The sequence below is a fragment of the Nycticebus coucang genome, chromosome 3 (genome assembly GCF_027406575.1).
Source record: "Nycticebus coucang isolate mNycCou1 chromosome 3, mNycCou1.pri, whole genome shotgun sequence".
Classification (NCBI taxonomy): Eukaryota; Metazoa; Chordata; class Mammalia; order Primates; family Lorisidae; genus Nycticebus; species Nycticebus coucang.
The window spans coordinates 69,419,415-69,439,301 of NC_069782.1; the positions used below are offsets into that span (position 1 = coordinate 69,419,415).

General features: G+C 44.2%; 1 pseudogene; it reads left to right on the plus strand.

The window, feature by feature from the left end:
* The first annotated feature begins 9,614 nt into the window (after nucleotides 1-9,614).
* LOC128582216 (cytochrome P450 4F2-like) overlaps nucleotides 9,615-19,887 on the plus strand; it is a 52,153-nt pseudogene continuing 41,880 nt past the window's right edge.

A 19,887-nucleotide genomic window follows, 5' to 3' on the forward strand; every position in this document is an offset into this window, starting at 1 on the left:
CCAGGCAGGGGAAGGTAGAGCTAGGGAACCCTGGGTGGAGTCCTTGTTCTGCCCCCTTGTTTTATTTGAGTTGATTAAAAGTGGAGACCCATTCTCTTCTGGCCTGTAAAGTTTCAGCTGAGAGGTCCTTTGACACCCAATGGATTTGCCCCTGTAGGTCAGTTGGTGCTTACCCCTGGCGGCTTGCAGATTTTTTTCTTTCATTTTGACTTTGGCCAGGAAACAAATGAAAATGTCTTAGAGATGCTCTGTTTGAATAGAGATGACTAGGGGTTCAATATTTATCTAAAAGGAGTATGTCTGAATCTTTTGTGATCCTTGGGGTATTTTTGATTATGATATCATCCAGTAGGACTTCCATACTATTGGGTCTTCTCCTTCAGGAATATCTATATTCGATATGTTTGTATGCTTCGTGAAGTCCCATAATTCTTCTTTTTTATTGAGTCATACACACATAGATCATGAATACATTTATGCATATGTGGGGTACAATGTATTAATTTTTTTATACAATTTGATGTGCTTACATCAAACTAATTAATATAGCTTTTGCCTCATTTACTTGATTATTGTGTTAAGACATTTATGTTCTATGCTCGATAGATTTGACTTGTACCCTTGCAATATGCTGTATAGGTGTGGTCCCGCCATTTACCTTCCCTCTATCAAACCTCCCCCCACCCCTCCCTTCACACTCCATTAAGTCCCATAATTCTTTAAGAGACTTCTCTGCTTTTATTTTCATCTTTTCTGTCTTTTAAAATGACTAACTCAAGAGCCTTGCCTTTAAGCTCTGAGATTCTTTCTTCTCCATGGTTCAATCTGTTGTTGAAACTTCCTACTACATTTTGAAACTCGCTGAATGACTCTTAAGCTCTGTTACATTTTTTCTAATTTCATTCATTTCTTTGGTAAATTTTTGAATTTCATTTTGGTGGTTTTCCACTTTTCCTTCAACCCCCTTCATTATTTTTGCATCCATACCTCATATCTTCATGGTTACGGCAGCTCTCTATTATGTCTTGAAAGGGGCAGTTGGGATGCTTCAAGTATTTTTTTTTTCTTTTTAAATCATTGTGGTTTTTCTACATCTTTTGTATTTTTATGCAACTTTTATAATTGGTGTGCCTATATCTATAAAAAATCCTCTTGATTTATTAACATCTTAAGCTATTTATTTTCTTAGAATTTCATAATTCTCTTTATAGAGATCTTTCATGTCCTTTGTTAGGTAAACTCCCAAATAGTTCATCTTCTTTGGCATTACTAAATGGAATAAAGTCCTTGAATGTTTTTTCAGCTTGACTATTGTTGGTATATATAAAGGCTACCGATTTATGGGTGTTGATTTTGTAACCTGAGACACTGCTGTCTGTATTCCTTGATCACTTCTAAGAGTTTTGTAGTAGAATCTGTGTTGTTTTCCAGATACACAATCATATCATCTGCAAAGACTGGAAGTTTGATCTCTTCTGACCCTATATGGATGCCCTTGATTGTCTTTTCTTCCCTAATTCTGATGGCTAAGACTTCCATGACAATGTTAAAGAACAGTGTAGACAATGGGCAACCTTGCCTGGTTCCTAATCTGAGTGAAATGATTTCAATTTAAGTCCATTCAATATGATACTGGCTGTGGGTTTGCTGTAGATGGCCTCTATCAGTTTAAGAAATGTCCCTTCTATACCTATTTTCTTAAGTGTTCTAATCATGAAACGATACTGGATATTATCAAAAGCAGAATCTGCATCAGTTGAGAGAATCACATGGTCTTTGTTTTTTAATTTGTTTATGTGCTGAATTATATGTATAGATTTATGTATATTGAACCAGCCTTGAGACCCTGGGATAAAACCCACTTGGTCATGGTATATAATTTGTTTGATGTGTTGCTGGATTCTGTTTGTTAGGATCTTATTGAATATTTTTGCATCAATGTTTATTAGAGATAGTGGTGTATAATTTTCTTTTCTTGTTGGGTCTTTTCCTGGTTTGGGGATCAAGGTGATGTTGGCTTCATAGAACGTGTTGGGTAGTATTCCTTCTTTTTCTATATTTTGGAAAAGGTTAAGTAATATGGGTGTTAGTTCCTCTTTAAGTTTGGTAGAATTCTGATGTGAACCCATCTGGTCCCAGACTTTTCTTTTTGGGGAGATTTTGTATAGTTGATACTATTTCAGAGCTTGATATAGGCCTGTTCAACATTTGCACTTCATTCTGGCTAAGTCTAGGATGATGGCATGCTTCCAAGTATTGGTCTATTTCTTTTGGATTTTGATATTTCTGAGAATGGAGTTCTTATAATATTCATTAAGGATTTTTTTAATTTCTGAGGAGTCTTGTTATTTTGTCTTTGACATTTCTGATTGATAAAATTAGAGATTTTATTCTTTTATTTCTGATTAGGTTAGCCAAAGGTTTATCTATTTTATTGACCTTTTCAAAAAACCAACTTTTACATTTATTGATCTGTTGCATAATCCTTTGTTTTCAATTTCATTTAATTCTGCTCTAATTTTGGTTATTTCTTGTCTTCTGCTGAGTTTGGGATTGGAAAGTTCTTTCTTTTCCAGTTGCTTGAGATGTCCCATTAAGTTATTAACTTCCTCTTTTTCTGTTTTCTTGAGGAAGGCTTGCAATGCTATAAATTTCCCTCTTAGGACTGCCTTTGTGGTATCCCAGAGGTTCTGGTAATTCATGTCTTCATTATTGTTTGGTTCCCAAAATTTGGTAATTTCCTTCTAAATCTCATCTATAACCCAGCTATCATTCAGCATGAGGTTATTTAGTTGCTATGTTTTTGTATGAACATGCAGATTCCTGCTGTTACTGAGTTCAACTTCTTTTTTTATTATTAAATCATAGCTGTGTACATTAATGCAATCATGGGGCACCATACACTGGTTTTATAGACCGTTTGATACATTTTCATCACACTGGTTAACATAGCCTTCCTGGCATTTTCTTAGTTATTGTGTTAAGACATTCATATTCTACATTTACTAAGTTTCACACGTACCCTTGTAAGATGCACCGCAGGTGTAATCACACCAATCACCCTCCCTCTGCCCATCCTCCCCCGTCCCTCCCTTCCCTCTCCCCCTTCCCCCTATTCTTAGGTTATAACTGGGTTATAGCTTTCATATGAAAGCCATAAATTAGTTTCATAGTAGGGCTGAGTACATTGGGTACTTTTTCTTCCATTCTTCAGATACTTTACTGAGAAGAATATGTTCCAGCTCCATCCATGTAAACATGAAAGAGGTAAAGTCTCCATCTTTCTTTAAGGATGCATAATATTCCATAGTGTACATATACCACAATTTATTAATCCATTCATGGATCGATGGGCACTTGGGCTTTTTTCATGACTTAGCAATTATGAATTGGGTTGCAATAAACATTCTGATACAAATATCTTTCTTATAATGTGATTTTTTGGTCTTCTGGGTATATACCTAGTAGAGGAATGATAGGATTGAATGGCAGATCTATTTTTAGATCTCTAAGTGTTCTCCATATCTCTTTCCAAAAGGAATGTATTAATTTGCATTCCCACCAGCAGTGCAAAAGTGTTCCCTTTTCTCCACATCAGCGCCAACATCTCTGGTCTTGGGATTTTGTGATATAGGCTAATCTTACTGGAGTTAGATGATATCTCAAAGTAGTTTTGATTTGCATTTCTCCGATGATTAAAAACGATGAGCATTTTTTCATATGTCTGTAGGCCATGAGCCTGTCTTCTTCAGAGAAGTTTCTCTTCAAGTCCCTTGCCCAGCCTGCGATTGGGTCACTTGTTCTTTTTTTGCTTATATGTTTGAGTTCTCCATGGATTCTGGTAATTAAACTTTTGTTGGAGACATAACCTGCAAATATCTTCTCCCATTCTGAGGGCTGTTTGCTTGCTTTACTTACTGTGTTCTTGGCTGTGCAGAAGCTTTTTAGTTTGATCAGGTCCCAGTAGTGTATTTTTGAAGCTGCTTCAGTCGCCTGGGCTGTCCTTCTCATAAATACTCGCCCAGAACGATTTCTTCAAGAGTTTTCCCTGCACTCTCTTCTAGTATTTTTATAGTTTCGTGTCTTTTTTTTTATTGTTGGGGATTCATTGAGGGTGCAATAAGCCAGGTTATATAGTTTCATGTCTTAAGTTTAAATCTTTAATCCAGTGAGAGTCTATCTTAGTTAATGGTGAAAAGTGTGGGTCCAGTTTCAGTCTTCTACAGGTTGCCAGCCAGTTCACCCAGCACCATTTGTTAAATAGGGAATCTTTTCCCCCTGAGTTCAACTTTTATTCCATGATGGTCTGAGAAGATGCAAGGAATAATTTCTATTCCTTTAAATTTGCTGAGGTTAGACTTGTGACCTAAGATGTGATCAATTTTGGAGGATAATCCATGGGCTGATGAGAAGAATGTGTATTCAGTTTTGTTAGGATGGAATGTTCTGTAGATGTCCATTAAATCCAATTGTTGGAGGGTTAAGTTTACATCTAAAATTTCTTTGCTTAGTTTCTTATTGGAGGACCTATCCTACACTGCCAAAGGGGTGTTAAAATCTCTGACTACTATGGTGCTGGAGGAAATCAAGTTGCTCATGTCTGTGAGAGTCTCTCTTATAAATGGAGGCACATTCTGGTTGGGTGCATAAATGTTAATAATTGAAATCTCATCATGTTGAGTGTTACCCTTAACAAATACGAAGTGACCATTCTTATCTTTCCTTACTTTTCAATAAAGCCTATTGTATCTGTGAATAAAATTGCAACACCTGCTTTTTTTCTGATTGCCATTTGCCTGAATTATAGACGACCATCCATTCATCCTGAGTCTATATTTATCTTTTAAGGTAAGATGAGATTCTTGTATGCAAAAGATATCTTGCCTGAGTTTTTGTATCCAGTCAGCCATCCTGTGCCTCTTTAGAGGACAATTTAAGCCATTCGCGTTAATGGAGAATATTGATAAGCCTGGTAGTATTTTGGGTATTGAGTTTTTCAAAAGTCCATGGACATTTATGATCCTTTTGCCAGAAGTTGGAATTTGTTCAAAAGTTTCTGAATGAGTTTGCTTTGGTGGTAGAGGATTGTGCTGGTCATTATGGAGAATAGGTCTGACAATAGCCTGGAGAGCTGATTTAGTTATGGCAAATTTCTTCAACATATGAATGTCATTAAAGTATTTAATTTCTCCATCATAAATGAAACTCAGTTTAGCTAGACACAGGATCTAGGTTGAAAATTATTTTGTTTTAGGAGGTTAAAGGTTGATGACCACCCTCTTCTAGCTTGAAAAGTTTTAGCAGAGAGATCTGCAGTCATTCTAATATTCTTCCCCTTGTAGGTTTTCTTATGTCTGGCTGCTTGCAGAATTTTCTCCTTCACATTAACTTTGGCGAAGTTAATTTATAATGTGTCTGGGTGATGCTTTATTTAGGTTGAGTCGGGTTGGGGTTCTGAATTTCAGACTCTCTTGCCATGTTTGGGAAGTTCTCCATGATTATCTCTTAGAGTAGAGCATCTGGACCTTTTGAAGCAACCTCATCGCCTTCTTGAATTCCTATAAGGTGAATATTAGTTTTATTGGAATTATCCCAGAGTTCTCTGAGAGAATGATCCATTTTTTATATCCACTTCTCTTCCTCTTTGAGCATTTGGGAGCATTCAAAAACTTTGTCTTCAATGTCAGAAATCCTTTCTTCTGCCTGCTTCATTCTGTTACTGAGGGATTCTACTGTATTTCTCAGATCTTTGAGGGCTGCAATTTCTTACCTCAATGTGTCAAAATCTTTGGTAATTTTGTCCTTGAGTACATTGAATTCTGGAGACAACTTTTGAAATGCTCCTTGTAGTGTATTTTTGAAGCTGCTTCAATTGCCCAGGGGGTCCTCCTCATAAAATACTTGCCCAGACCGATTTCTTTAAGGGTTTTCCCTGCACTCTCCTCTAGTATTTTTATAGTTTCATGTCTTAAGTTTAAACCTTTGATCCAGTGAGAGTCTATCTTAGTTAATGGTGAAAGGTGTGGGTCCAGTTTCAGTCTTCTACAGGTTGCCAGCCAGTTCACCCAGCACCATTTGTTAAATAGGGAATCCTTTCCCCACTGAATGTTTTTAATTGGCTTTTCAAAGATTAAATAATGGTAAGTAGCTGGCAAATGCATTAGCAAGAATAGAACACGTGATCCCATTGCAGGCTGGGCAAGGGACTTGAAGAGAAACTTCTCTGAAGACAGGTGCACGGCCTTCAGACATATGAAAAAATGCTCATCATCTTTAATCATCAGAGAAATGCAAATCAAAACTACTCTGAGATACCATCTAACTCCAGTGAGACTAGCCTATATCACAAAATCCCAAGACCAGAGATGTTGGCGCGGATGTGGAGAAAAGGGAACACTTTTGCACTGCTGGTGGGAATGCAAATTAATACATTCCTTTTGGAAAGAGATATGGAGAACACTTAGAGATCTAAAAATAAATCTGCCATTCAATCCTGTAATCCCTCTACTGGGCATATACCCAGAAGACCAAAAATCACATCATAACAAAGATATTTGTGGGATTACACCAGTGGTGCATCTTACAAGGGTATATGTGAAACTTGGTAAATGGTCTGTGAAGCTAGTGAATGATGCCCCATGATCATATCAATGTACACAGCTGTGATTTAATAATAATAAAAAAAGAAATGCTCCTTGAATTTCTAATTCCACCTTTATCTCCGTTCTGTTAATCTTATTTGCTATCCAAATTCTGAATTCAATTTCTGACATCTCAGCCATTTGTTTATGAATGAGATCTTGTGGTGTGTCTGTTTTGTCATTCCTTGGGGGAGTTAATCCACTCAGATTATTCATGTTGTCAGAGTTTTTCTTCTGATTCCACCCCATGATTATTTTTTGCCATTTGGCTAGACGAGCAAATAAGGTGAAGTTGGATTGGGGGCTCCTGGAGTAGGGATTAACCAGCCCTTTTCCCAAGAGCTGGGACTGGTGACTGCAGCTTTTCCCCTACAGCTTTGCAAAGGAGCCATACAATACTACGGCCTGAGACACTGGGGACCTGCTTGGTGTGGTGGGGCTAAGTGGCTCTGTCTTATTTTCAGCTGGTCTTTGTCCAATCCTAGTGAATCAGTAACTCTGGATTGAAGTCTCCACTGTGGAGAAATACAAGCAACTAAGACACTCCACCTCCCACGGGCTTCAACTGGAAAAGAAAATCAAACCTTCCCACAACAACACAACCAGGGTACCACTTTGCATGGTCCTCAGTTGATTGGCCCAGGTCAAGAGTTCCAAATCAATTGTCCAGTCAGCACCCAGTCTCAAGTGGGAGAGTTCAAAAGGTCTCCAGCTACTAGATAGCAGGGGTCTGGTGGCAGCTCAAGTATGACTCATTCTGGTGCTCTGTGGAGTCAGAAGGGCCCACCCAGCAAATGAATTAGTCCAGGAATGTTGATGTCTCCTTCCCCACCTTGCAACCTTGTCATGCCCAGTCTCTGGTAACCCCACAGGACTGTGACCCAGTTCCCTCCAATGAGCAGATGCACCAGGAGTTTGCGCCTGCCTGAGTCACTGGGAGATCTATGCCTCCTCAGCTAGGCTACCAGCTGGCAGGGGGAGCTGAAGCCTGACTACCGCAGGTGCTTAATGGAGGCTAGGGAGTTTCACTCAGTTCCAGCCCCACCCCCATTATTGTTGCTTCCACTTACATTCTCACAGAATTTGAGTATCTTTCCCAGCTATATTCCCCTGTGGGCTAGGTGCTTTTGAGTTCACAGAAACTGTGACTCAGCCCCACCCCTGTGCTGCTGCCACTGTGCCAATTCTCACAGAGCTGGCATCTTTGTCTCGACTGCACTCTGTGTTGGGGCAGGCGCCATTAGAGCTTACAAACGGCTCTCAGTTCCTGCCCTTTTCTTGGCTGATGCTGCTTCCATGCCTGCTTTTGGCCCAGCTATGCTCCCCTAGGGGCCAGTTGCATCTTGGGCTTACAAAAGCAGCAATTCTGACTCAGACCCACCCTGGGAGTATGCCGCCTTTGCACGCGCAGGTTCTATTTCCATCCCTGCAGCCGTGCCCTGCCTGGGCAGGTACCACCTCAGGCATACCCTTTGCTCATGGGGCCTGCATTTCCATCCCAGATCTGTTCCTCTAGTGGCCACTGGAGTAGAGGCCCTTTGCTTGCTAAGAGAGGTGGGAAGTGTTTCTCCAAAACATCACCAGGGGTGTGAGCCCTATTGTTCCCACCACTGCCACTGCTGCACTGTGCCGTGGGACACTGTCTTTCCCTCCCCTGTATGGCTCCCTCACTCCACCTGCGCCACCTGTGCCACCAATTCAGCACAGACTTGTAACAGCCCATGTCCTGTCCACACCTCTCAAGAAAATGCCTAAGAATCTGAACTCCATGGGGTACAGACTTCCAGACCATGGGGTAGGAGTGGAGGGGAGTCCTCATTGCCTGCTTTGGGTGGATGTGGAAGGACCGCTGGGGAGAAGCACTAGTCTCTGTCTCCCAGGGTGGCACTGGAGACATTGCACCAGTCAGGTGTGTGATTTGGCAGCTGAGATGTTCCTTGTTAACCAAAAAGCATTGGAGGTACTCCAGCCTCCTGGGGCTCTGAATGTCCCCATCTGAGACTTCTTGCTTCCCATTCTGCTTCCCTTTTAGCTTCCTGCCCTTTGGTCCAGGATCCCCCTGATGGATTTTATCCTTGCTGTGACTGCAGACACCTGCTGGGATTTGGAGTGTCTGAGACACCTACTTCTAGAATGAATGCTGGGCCAAATTTTGTCCCCTTAGCTGGACTCCCTAGGGACACCAACTGCCATCAGGGCACGGGTGTTGAAGGAGCAAGACATGCTTGCTTGTGCCTACTGCTAGGCACTTCGTTTCTGACCGTGGGAGCCCTTTTGGCCACAGCTCTTGTGCCTTCAGTTGGGTCCCACTCAAGGATGCCTCCTCTGGGAAGCCCTCATGTCATTCTCACTGTGTGATAAATTCTCGATTTCTTATTTGACCACAGTGTGTATCCCTTCTAGATGCTGCCCCTTGAGAGCAGAGAGGTGTTTATTGCAGCCCCAGTGCCTACAACTGTGCCTAGCACATAGTAGGTGCTCAGTGAATGTACAGCTACAAGGCAGCCCATGCAGGTATAGAATTTTCTCCTTATAAAATAAAAATCTGAGTATCCTAAAGGGTAAGCTCAGAGGTGTGGAGTCATGAGATTTCAGTGTCTATCCTACTTGACACGGATCTGGGGCCTCAGGGCCTTTGGATACCACAACCTTTGAGTCTGGCCACTGCTAGGCAGGGACGAGGCAGGCAGGGATTGGCTGGCTCAGCTCAGTCCTTCACCTTTTCCAGGAGATAAGAACAGATCTGGGACAAAGAAGACCCAGGAGGAGGGGAGAGGAGACACTCTTGACCGTGTGTTTCTCTGTCCTCTGACTCTGGCTCTTCCCCTGTTGTCCCTAGATCTCTCCCTCTGCTCTCAGCCCTTGATTCCCCATCTCTGAGCCCTCCCCATCCCTGCCCCTCTGCACTGGTCTGGAGTTCCTTTCCCTTCCTCTGGGCCTCAGGAATTCCCCCTCCACCCTTCTGTCCTGCAGATGCTGCAGCTGAGCCTGTCCTGGTTGGACCTGGGGCTGGTGACAGCAGCTCATGGACACTGCCGCTGCTGGTCGGGGCCCTGGTTCCTGGCTCGCATCCTGGCCTGGACCTATGCCTTCCATGACAATTGCCACTGTCTCTGCTGTTTCCCTGAGCTCTGGATATAGTACTGGTTTTGGGGTCACCTGGTCCTGGTGAATGTGGCAGGAGTCAGGGTAGGTGGACTTTCCTAGGTCCAGGAAGAGGCCTTAGGGAATTGGGGATTTAGGTGAACTAGGGTCTGGGAGGGCAGAGAAGCCAGGGAGGTGGCTCCCTCATTCCCCAGCTGACTCCCTCATTGCTCTACTATGCAACCCAAGCCTCTCTCTCCTCCTTGTCCCTGATCCCCAGCCTGCTTAGGATCCTTTCCCTGCCTATCTTCCCACATTGCTGCACCTTGAGGGGTTCCTGCGGAGGGCTGCACAAAGCCGGGAGCCCCTGGTATTCCCATAGTCTCCACTGCTGGAGTTGAGGCCTCCTGAGGGGCACTGTCCAGTGTCTGCTCCCTTCCTGGCCCATTTCCTGTGTCTGCCCCAATCTGGGCTGCTGCTTTCCACAGGACGTCCCACTAAGACATCCCAGTGGTCTCTGCTATGCAACTTGGATAAATGTTAGCCACTCACTTCCTTTTTCAGGAGCCATTCTCAACCTTTTCCCTCAGTCCTTGCTAGCTGACTTAGACTTGCTCTGTCCTTTGGATGACATGGCCCCAGTCTGTTAATTTACAAAGGGCAGGAGTGATAGATATGTCCATAGGGAGGGTACACAGGACACACTATGCAAAGAGCTTGGTTTGTAGAAGGTTCTCACAGGTGGGACTCACTGAACTGATGGATGGTTAGAGTTTCCCTCTGTTTCTGTGGCATCTGCTGAGAATGGACTGTCCTTAGTGTGCAGGCCCTTCTATGGGGGAGGAACCAGGGCCTTTGTGAACCAGCCAAGGCAGGAGGTGATGTGGGGACCAGCTCTGGGGACACATCCTGAGCCTACACTGCTGCCCACAAACCCCTCAGTGGGGACCTTCCAATACAGGTGGCTGAACCATTCCCAGAATAAGAAAATCTTTACTCTTGAGTTAAGGTGGGCCTCTCTGTGAACTGACAGCATCTTCTCCCTCTGCCCTGGGATGCACTATTGGGGCTTTGAGAGCCCCAGGAAAAGGAGCAAGAAGAAGCAGAGATTTCCTCCAACTGTATAGAATCTGGGTACCCTGTTCACTGCAGAGTTGTGTCACTGCAAAGGCTTCTTGGGGAGACCTGCTTTATTAGCTGGGCTTCATGTTAAAAACAGAATCAATAGAATGTATCTTTTTTTTGAGATTTACATATAGAGTTTTATTTGTTTATTTTTCTTTTTATTAAGTTATATACACATAGATCATGAATACATTTATGCACTTGTGGGGTACAATGTGTTGATTTTTTATACAATTTGAAGTGCTTACATCAAACTAATCAACATAGCTTTCACCTCATTTACTTAATTATTGTGTTGAGACATTTGTGTTCTATCCTTGATAGATTTGACTTGCACCCTTGCATTATGCTCCATAGTTGTGGTCCCACCATTTGCCTTCCCTCTATCAAACCTCCCCTCCCCTCACATCCCCCTCTACTTCTCTCCTTCATCCTGGGCTACAGTTGTGATCTATCTTTAGTAAGAAAATGTGAGTAATTATAATTGGTTTCATAAAAGTACTGAGTACATTGGATACTTTTTCTTCCATTCTTGGGATATTTTACTAAGAAGAATATGTTCCAGCTCCATCCATGTAAACATAAAAGAGGTAAAGTCTCCATCTTTTTTAAGGCTACATAATATTCCACGGTGTACATAGTCATATCTATATCTATTTAGCTATCCATATCAGTGTGTCTATTAATCTATTTCAACATAGAGAGAGATATAGAAAGAAAAAGAAAGGAGGAGATGAGGGGATTTAGTATAAGAATTAGCTTATGTGATCATGGAGGCCGGGAAGTCCCACTGTGTACCATCTGCAAACTGGAGATTCAGGGACTCTGGTGCTGTAATTCAGTCTGAGTCCAAAGGCCTGAGAACCTAGAGTTCTGACGTCCAAGGGCAGGAGAAGATGAATGTCCCACCTCTGAGAGAAAGTGCCAAATACCCCTTCCTCTGCCTCTGTGTTTTCTCTGGGACTTACATGGGTTGGATGGTGCCTGCCCACATTGGGGAAGGTGGGTCTTCCTTCCTCAGTTTGCCATTTCAAATGCTAGTCTCTTCTGGAAAAACCCTCACAGACACACCCAGAAATAATGCTGTGTCAGCTCTCTGGGCATCCCTTAGCCAGGTCAGATTGACACATAAAATTATTCATCAAATGAAGTGACTGCCCCAACTTTCTTGCAGGTCCCCCCATGGAAGAGGGATTGAGGGAAATGACTTAGCTTGTGGCCACCTATCCCCAGGGCTTTAAGTGGTGGCTCAGACCCATCCTCCCTGTCATCACTTTGTGCCATCCCGACATCATCTAGTCTGTCCTCAATGCCTCAGATACCCAGGCAGAGCTTGTGGTGGTGGGTGCTGTAGCACGTCTAAGCTCTTTCCGTCCCTCCTCCTCCAAGCTCCTGTGTGGTCTCTGCAGCACCCCAGCACCTCCTTTCCTCTTCTCCCTTATCCATCTTCCTCTTCCCTTCATGTACTCACCCCCTCCCACAGTATCTTCTCCCTGCTCTGTGGTCTGGTCTCTGCCCTGGTGTTCTGGGCACCACCGGAGCCCCAGAAGGCCTTAATCCAGGTCCCTGTCCTAGAGAGATCACCCAACTTCATGTGGTCAGGAAGGCACCAGAGAAAGATGCTCTATGATAGCTCAGAGAACTAAGTTTTTGGTGGGGTAGGCTGGAAGGCTCCCTGGAGGAGGAGTTGTTGGAGCTGGGTCTGTAATAATGAGTAGGAATTTTTTTAAGTGGAAGGCGTAGTGGTGCAGTGGGCACTATTAGTATTCCAGGCTCCCTGGTGTCAGCCTTGCCCATCTCCAAGCCCAGAGCAATGTGGAGAACTTGCAGCTGGTGGAGGACCTGGGCTGCTATTTACTTGACTCTCACTCCTGTGGGTCAGTTCCTTCTGCCCCACCCTGTGGCTCATCTGCCCTAAGGCCATTGCTTTTCTGCCTCAGGGCCCAGAAATCTCCAAAGGGAGACCCCACCATAGCCTAGTGCCTTCACCTTGCCCTCTGCCTTTTGCCCTTCCTTTTCACAGACAGGCCATGCTGAGCAGGGAAATGCGTGGTCTCTCACAGAGGTTATGGTTCTGACACCAAAATACTGAGTGACATCTTGGGGGCAGGATACAATTATAAGAGGGGCTTTACTTAACAAATGCAAACAATGTAACCTAATTCGTTGTACTCCCAACCTGAAACATTAAAAATAAAATACTGAGTGACTCTGGGCAAGTCTGGCTCTCTGACTCCTGGGGTCTGTCAGTTGTGAATGGTTGAATCTTAACCTCATGTGTTCTAAAACATGTTCTAAGATAACAGAGGGAATGTGTTGATTGTAGAGTCTGGGGAGGCTGGCCTTTATCCGTGGCTGGATCTAGGTCTCACACCATGTCATTAGGAATCTGTCTTCTCTTCATGTTACTTTTCTCTGCATCACTTTTCCTTATAAGTTGGCCCTTCCCTAATGATATCAACAATGAATCCTGGAAGCACAGTTCCCAACAAAAACTCACTTTTCTCCCAGCATTCCCATAAATGCCCTGTGGTTTACTTTCATTGTGCTGGCCTGGGTAATAGAACCAATTTTTCATCCAACAGCTATGACTCTGACTGCCCCATCTTGGCAGGTCTGAGGCTTTCAGAGCTGAAGTTTTGGGGGCACTAATCAAGTTCATAGCTCTGGACTCAGATCAATCCAGTCTCAGATCTCAGGCATACCATTTACTATTGGGGAAACTATGGACAATTGACTTCATCATTCAGGGCCTTATTATTTTTATTCTGAAAAATGGATGGTGGAGAACCCACAAAAATGTGGTGCTTGAATCTAAATGGGGAAAGACTTTTTCTGTTCCTGTGAGGACCCAGAGCACCAGGTATACAAGACAAAGGGAGGGAGCCTAGGGGGAGACTCAGCGCAGGGACAATGATGACATGTTAGAGGGAACCCCAGGGCTCTGGTCTGAGTGTCTTCCCTAAAGTTCCTCTCCAGCAGCCTAGAAGAGCATGACTTGGTTTCTCCTTATTTGTCTCCAGATTAAGAGCTCAGAGTGTGGTCTCCTAACCACACAGGGCCTAGGGAGCACCTTTGGGTAAGTGTGACACTGGTGGGGGAGGGGATTTCCTCCATATTCCACCCCACCTACCTTAAGCCCATGCCCTTTGTTCCAGGGAGATGCTGCCTGATCATAGCTTGTCCTGTGTTAAAGCTTCTGTGCTGGCTCCAGGAGATGCCACTGCCTCTGTTTCCCTGGACTTCTACCTGCCAGACCTCTCACCTTGTCTGCTGGTGTCTCTGTCAGGGTTGCTGTGTGACTATGTCTATTCTATGGTCCTGTTTCCACTTGGCATATGTTTCCACTTGGAATCATGCAGGGATGGTCACGTCTGGGGCTCAGCCAGGGTCAAAAGCACTTGTGTCCTTTTAAGGTTTGTCTTCTGTCTGAGATGCTGTTTGAGTTTCTCTTTTTTGTTTTTTCTCCTTTTTTTCCTGCTGGTCATGTCTGTGCCATGTTTGAGTCTTGTGCAAGGTCCAAGACCCAGGGTCAGTTTGTGAACTGTCTGATGAGTTATTGGAATATTGTTTGAGGTTGTTGTTAGTGTACTTTGTAGGAAATTAAATTAAATCCTACCTTCGGCCCATCTGTGGGGCATGGTGAGGTCATGTCACACTGTCTCTGGTTTATGTTAGAACACATTATCTTGTGCTAAGGGTTGTCATGTACGTTGTGGCTATGTTAGGACCATGTCACATGTCTCACATCCGTGTCAGGAGATGTCAGAGAATTATGGGCAGTCAGGGTATCCTAGGTTCCTATGAAGGCATTTTTTAGAGTGTCAGGCTATGCTGGAGTGCTGTGGGAGTGTTTTGACATGTACAGGTATGTGAAGACATGATGGCACGCTTTGTGCTGCGTTAGGCTGTGACATTACTCTACTGTGATTCTGCAGCCTGGTCTGGTTCTCTCTCCTCCTCCATGCTCTCTGCTTCCTCTGCTCTTGTCCCCCTTCCTGCTATTCTGGGCGTGGAGGTGGGACGTGCAAAACCCTCGGTGGGAGCCTAGAACCCCCATCTAAACCCCCTCCCCTATCCCTCTCCATGTCCCCTGATCAGCTTCATTCATGTCAGCTGCCGTCACACCCAAGGATGTGACTTTCTATGGCTTCCTGAAACCCTGGCTCGGTGAGCAACGGCAGGTGAATGAGGGTAGGGACAGCTTTTTTGGGCCATAGGAAGGCACTTTCCCTGCTCACTGACCTTGACTGCCCTACTAGGGGATGGGCTCCTGCTGGGTGCTGGTGACAAGTGGAGCTACCACTGTAGGATCCTGACGTCTGCCTTCCATTTCAATATCCTGAAGCCTTATGTGAAGATTTTCTTTTTTTCTTTTTTTGCTCAATCACTCAGTGTTTTATTTTATTTCATTTTTTATTAAGTCATATATACATAGATCATGAATACACTTATGCCTTTGTGGGATTCAATGTGTTGATTATTTGTACAAATTTCTATGGAGCATATTGCAAGGGTAAAGTCAAATCTATCAAGTATAGAACACAAATGTCTTAACACTGTGATTAAGTAAATGAGGTGAAAGCTATGTTAATTAGTAGGATGTAAGCACTCCAACATGTGAAGATTTTCAGTGAGAGTGCAAACATCATGCACGTGAGTTCCTTCAGCCCAAGGTCCCAACTTGAGCCTTGGAATCAAAGGGGCCTTAGACAGATCTGTAATTTTGACTCTGCTGGGTGGCCTGGGGTCCATTGCTCTTCCTCTTCAAGACTTGGTTTCCTCATCTGTAAAGTGGGGATAATTATCCCCACTTAATAGGTGATCAAGATGATGTAATAGAGTCATGTCCTTGGTATATCGTAGGAGCTCAGAAGGTGTCAGTTTTTGTGTTTCTCACACAAAAGCCCTTTAAAGTCTAGAGATCAGTGATGGAGATGATTGGTAGTATGTCCATAGGAGAGTGGGCTGGTTCTTCTGGATGTGGAAGGGGTCTGTCGTGGTGCATGATTGGCTATGGATTGGGAAGGCAGCTTTGCTGATCCTGGGTCAGTCTCTCCTGTGTGTGAGGCTTGGCCAGCATCATACTGATGTCTCTGCTGGGGCAGTTGGACTGTTCTCTATGTGATTCTCTCCCTCCAGAAGGGATCTCAGGGCAGTTCACTTGGCAGGGACAGGGTTCCAAGGCTGCCTATGTACTCTGGTGTTTAAGTTTGTTAGTTATTACCTCATCATTTTACCACATTGGATAGACCAAAGAAAGCCAAAAGTCCAGTATAGAATCAAAGGTAAGGAATAAAACAGGAAGCCAAAAGTCCAGTATAGAATCAAAGGGGTAAGGAATAAAACAGGTTCCATCTCTTAATGGAAGTTACTGAAAAGTCACATTGCAAAGGATGCCCACATCCTTTGAGGGAAGTGAAGAATTGAGAAACAGTTTTTCCCCTGCAGTGCCTAGGATTTTCTTTCTTCTTCTTCTTTTTTTTTTTTTTTGCTTTAAGACAGGTGATCTCATTCTCTCATCCAGGCTGGAGAGTAGTGGTACAATCATAGCTCATTGCAGCCTGATCCTTGGCTAAAGTGACTCTCCTGCCTCAGCTTCCTAAGTATCTGGGACTATGGGTATGCAAAACCACTGCTGGATAATTTTTTAATGTTTATTTTTTTAAAGAGATGGGGTCTTGCTATGTTGTCCAGGCTTGTCTTGACCTCCTGGGCTCAAGTGATTGTCCCTCCTCAGCCTTCTGAATTGCTGAAATTTCAGGTGTGAGCCTGGATACCTAGGAGGTTTTCTTACTTGCAAACTGATTAAATTATCTTGTTACTGTTTCACTGATTCTGCCACAAGACCCTTGGGTCAGAGACAAAGGGCAGCTTATTGGTCATGATATATGCTTCTTGTTGATTTGACTTTTTTCCTCCTAGCCACCCAAATCCCATGGAATGACACATGTGGGATTCTATAGGTGCCTGCTCATGGAGTATATTGCATTATGTGGGAAGGGCATCAGACATAAGGAATCTACTTTCATATCAAGCAGATACAAGCCTGATATTAGTCCAGAGGGGTTCATTACCTTATCCCTCAGAGTTGATGTCTGCAAAAACAAGCCTGAGAAGTGGGCTAAATTAATTAACGTCTGGGTTTTAATTTTTGGCATGAACAACAAAGATGCTAAGGGCCCATGGAGGAACTACCTCTCCAGGTATGGGGATATTTTGTAATCAATAAATATGAGGAAAGCCAACATTTATTGAGTACTCACCATGTACAAGAAATAAGGATGGATGCTGATTCCATGATATATGTGTTCTAATTTAATTTTAATCACTCTGTGAAAGCAAGATTCTTTCTGCCTGGGTGGCACCCGTGCTCAGTGGTTAGGGCACTGGCTACATACACCCAAGCTTGTGGGTTTGAACCTGACCTGGGCCGGCTAAACAACAATGACAACTGCAACAACAGCAACAAAAACAAAAACAGCCAGGCATTGTAGCAGGTGTCTGTAGTCCCAGCTACTTGGGAGGCTGAGGCAAGAGAATCGCTTAAGCCCAAGAGTTTGGGGTTGCTGTGAGCTGTGATGCCAAGACCCTCTACTCAAAAAAAAAGAAAAAGAAAAAAAGAAAGAAAGAAAATTCTTTTTGCCCCATTATAGATGATGAACCTGAGGGCTATAGAAATTATGCAGTTATCCCAAGTTTAGCCAGTTAGTGATCTTGAAATGGTGCAGGAAGGATTCTAATATGTTTTACCTGCCACCAAAGCAGATAAACGTGACTGTTAGTAAGATTTGACAGATGGTACCTAGTGGAGGGGAGTGAGTTGACCACGGGCACTAAGAGCATAGGAGACAGAGCTGCAATTTGAACTCAGATCTCCTGACTCCCAGCCTTTGGGTGTTCACCTCCTAGTAATAACAGCTTCCTGTCTCACCCCAGCCTGTTCATCGCTGGGAATAGGTGCCTGGGGAAAAGGACCAAGAGGTTAGGGGTCTACCCTGGTGTTGACGTTGGGAGGGGTTCAAGGGATCCAGGGCTGGACCTCAGCTCTGTCTCTTTCTCTGTTCAGGCCAAAGGGCAGTGCCTGTCTGGACATGTTTGAGCACATCAGCTTCATGACCTTGGACAGTCTGAAGAAATGCATCTTCAGCTTTGACAGCAATTGTCAGGTGTGAGTCCTTGCTCTGGGCCGGGGAACTTGGGAGTAGGTGGGGGAAGGAGGAATGGGCAGAGTAACCAGAAGAGCCAGAGGAAGTGTGTTGACACTGGGTATTGAAGGATAGGGAAGGAGAGAGAAAGAGCAGTTCTTCTATGTAGGCAGAAGTGTGTGAGTGAAGGCAAGAGGGCATGTACTACAGGCATTAAGGAAATACATTGGGAATGAGCAAGGAGGGGTTATATGAGGTTAGGTCCTAAGGAAATTCAAAAGCCAGGAGTAAGTATGAACATATTCTAAGGTTCCCAGGGAGCCATGGAGGAGTTTGAGCTGATGACAGTCTTGGTCAGAGCTCATGTTGGACGCTGGACTATGTAAAGGATTGACTGTTGTGTAGACACAGGATGTAAAGAGAGTGGCCAGGTGTTTTGTCTCACACCTGTAATCATAGCACTCTGGGAGGCCATGGTGGGGGTGTGTGTGTTGCTTGAGCTGAGGAGTTTGAGACCAGCCTGAGCCAGAGTAAGACCCTGTCTCTAAAAATAGCCAGGTGCTGTGGTGGGCGCCTATAGTCCCAGATACTTGGGAGGCTGAGGCAAGAGGATCACTTAAGCCCAAGAGTTTGAAGTCGCTGTGAGCTATGAAAACATAGCACTCTACTAAGGGTAACAAAAGCAAGACTGTTTCAGAGAGAGAGAGAAAGAGAAAGAGAGAGAGGGAGAGACCTAGAGAGGAGGAGATACGAACTTGGTGGAGAAAATGGGGGGAAGATTTAGGAAAAACTAAAGAAGTATGGGCAGGACCAGATGTTGAATAGGAGTGAGAGCAGATGAAGATGATACCTAATCTCTGCCTTGGGGACCGAGAGCATGAGGCAGGTCACAGAGAGTGGGAGGCAGAGAGAGAAGTGGGTTTAGAGGCACCATTTTTTTCTGGATTGGACTTTGTTTTTGGATTCTGGATGGGAGGTGCTCCCAAGGTTTCATGTGTGTTGAGGATGTGCATCCTCTCTTTGCCCTGGCCCTGAAGGAATCCCAGTGAATATATTGCTGCCACCTTGGATCTCAGTGCCCTTATAATGAAAAGAATACAGCAGATCTTCCTGTATTTGGATCTCCTGTACTACCTCACTCCCGACGGGCAACGCTTTCACAGGACCTATGATCTGGTACACAAGTTCACAGACACTGTCATTCAGGGACAGCGCTGCACCCTTGACAGCCAAGGTGTTGATGACTTCCTCAAAGCCAAGGCCAAGTTAAAGACTTTGGGTTTCATTGATGTGCTCTTGCTGGCCAAGTTGGGTTCCTCTGCAATCTGAATTCAAGAGAAGAATGGACTTTGATTTCAAACGTCATATTGAGAAACTCAGATGTGTTCCAGAGGGCATTGGGGACCTATAGAAGGTGCTTCAGGAAGGGAGGAAGTATTGAAATAGGTTTAGAAGGTGATTCTATAGAGTGATGCCTGATGGGGAGCAATCAGGACTCAGGAAACCAGGGAGGAAGCCTGTGCAGCAGGCTGAAAGTTAAGAGGAAAGGATCCTGCTTGGATAATGTATCTTCAGGGAATGTTTCAGTTTAGCCTCAAGTGTTCACACAGCTGGTGTGTTTCAGGGTTCTCCCTTGTCTCCAGGATGAAAACAGGAAGAAGTTGTCAGACGAGGACATACGACCAGAGGCTGATACCCTCATGTTTGCAGATGAGGGTTCCAGTGTGGGACTACAGTGGGAACAAGGATCTCTCCATCCCAGGGATGTGGCAGGTGGATCCCGATGACTCTCTTCTGCCCATCCTGTCCCTCCTCCCCTCCTCCCTGAGGGCTTTAATGTCTGGGTGCTGTCCATGCCCTGGCACTGAAGCAGCCCAGAGACTCAAGCC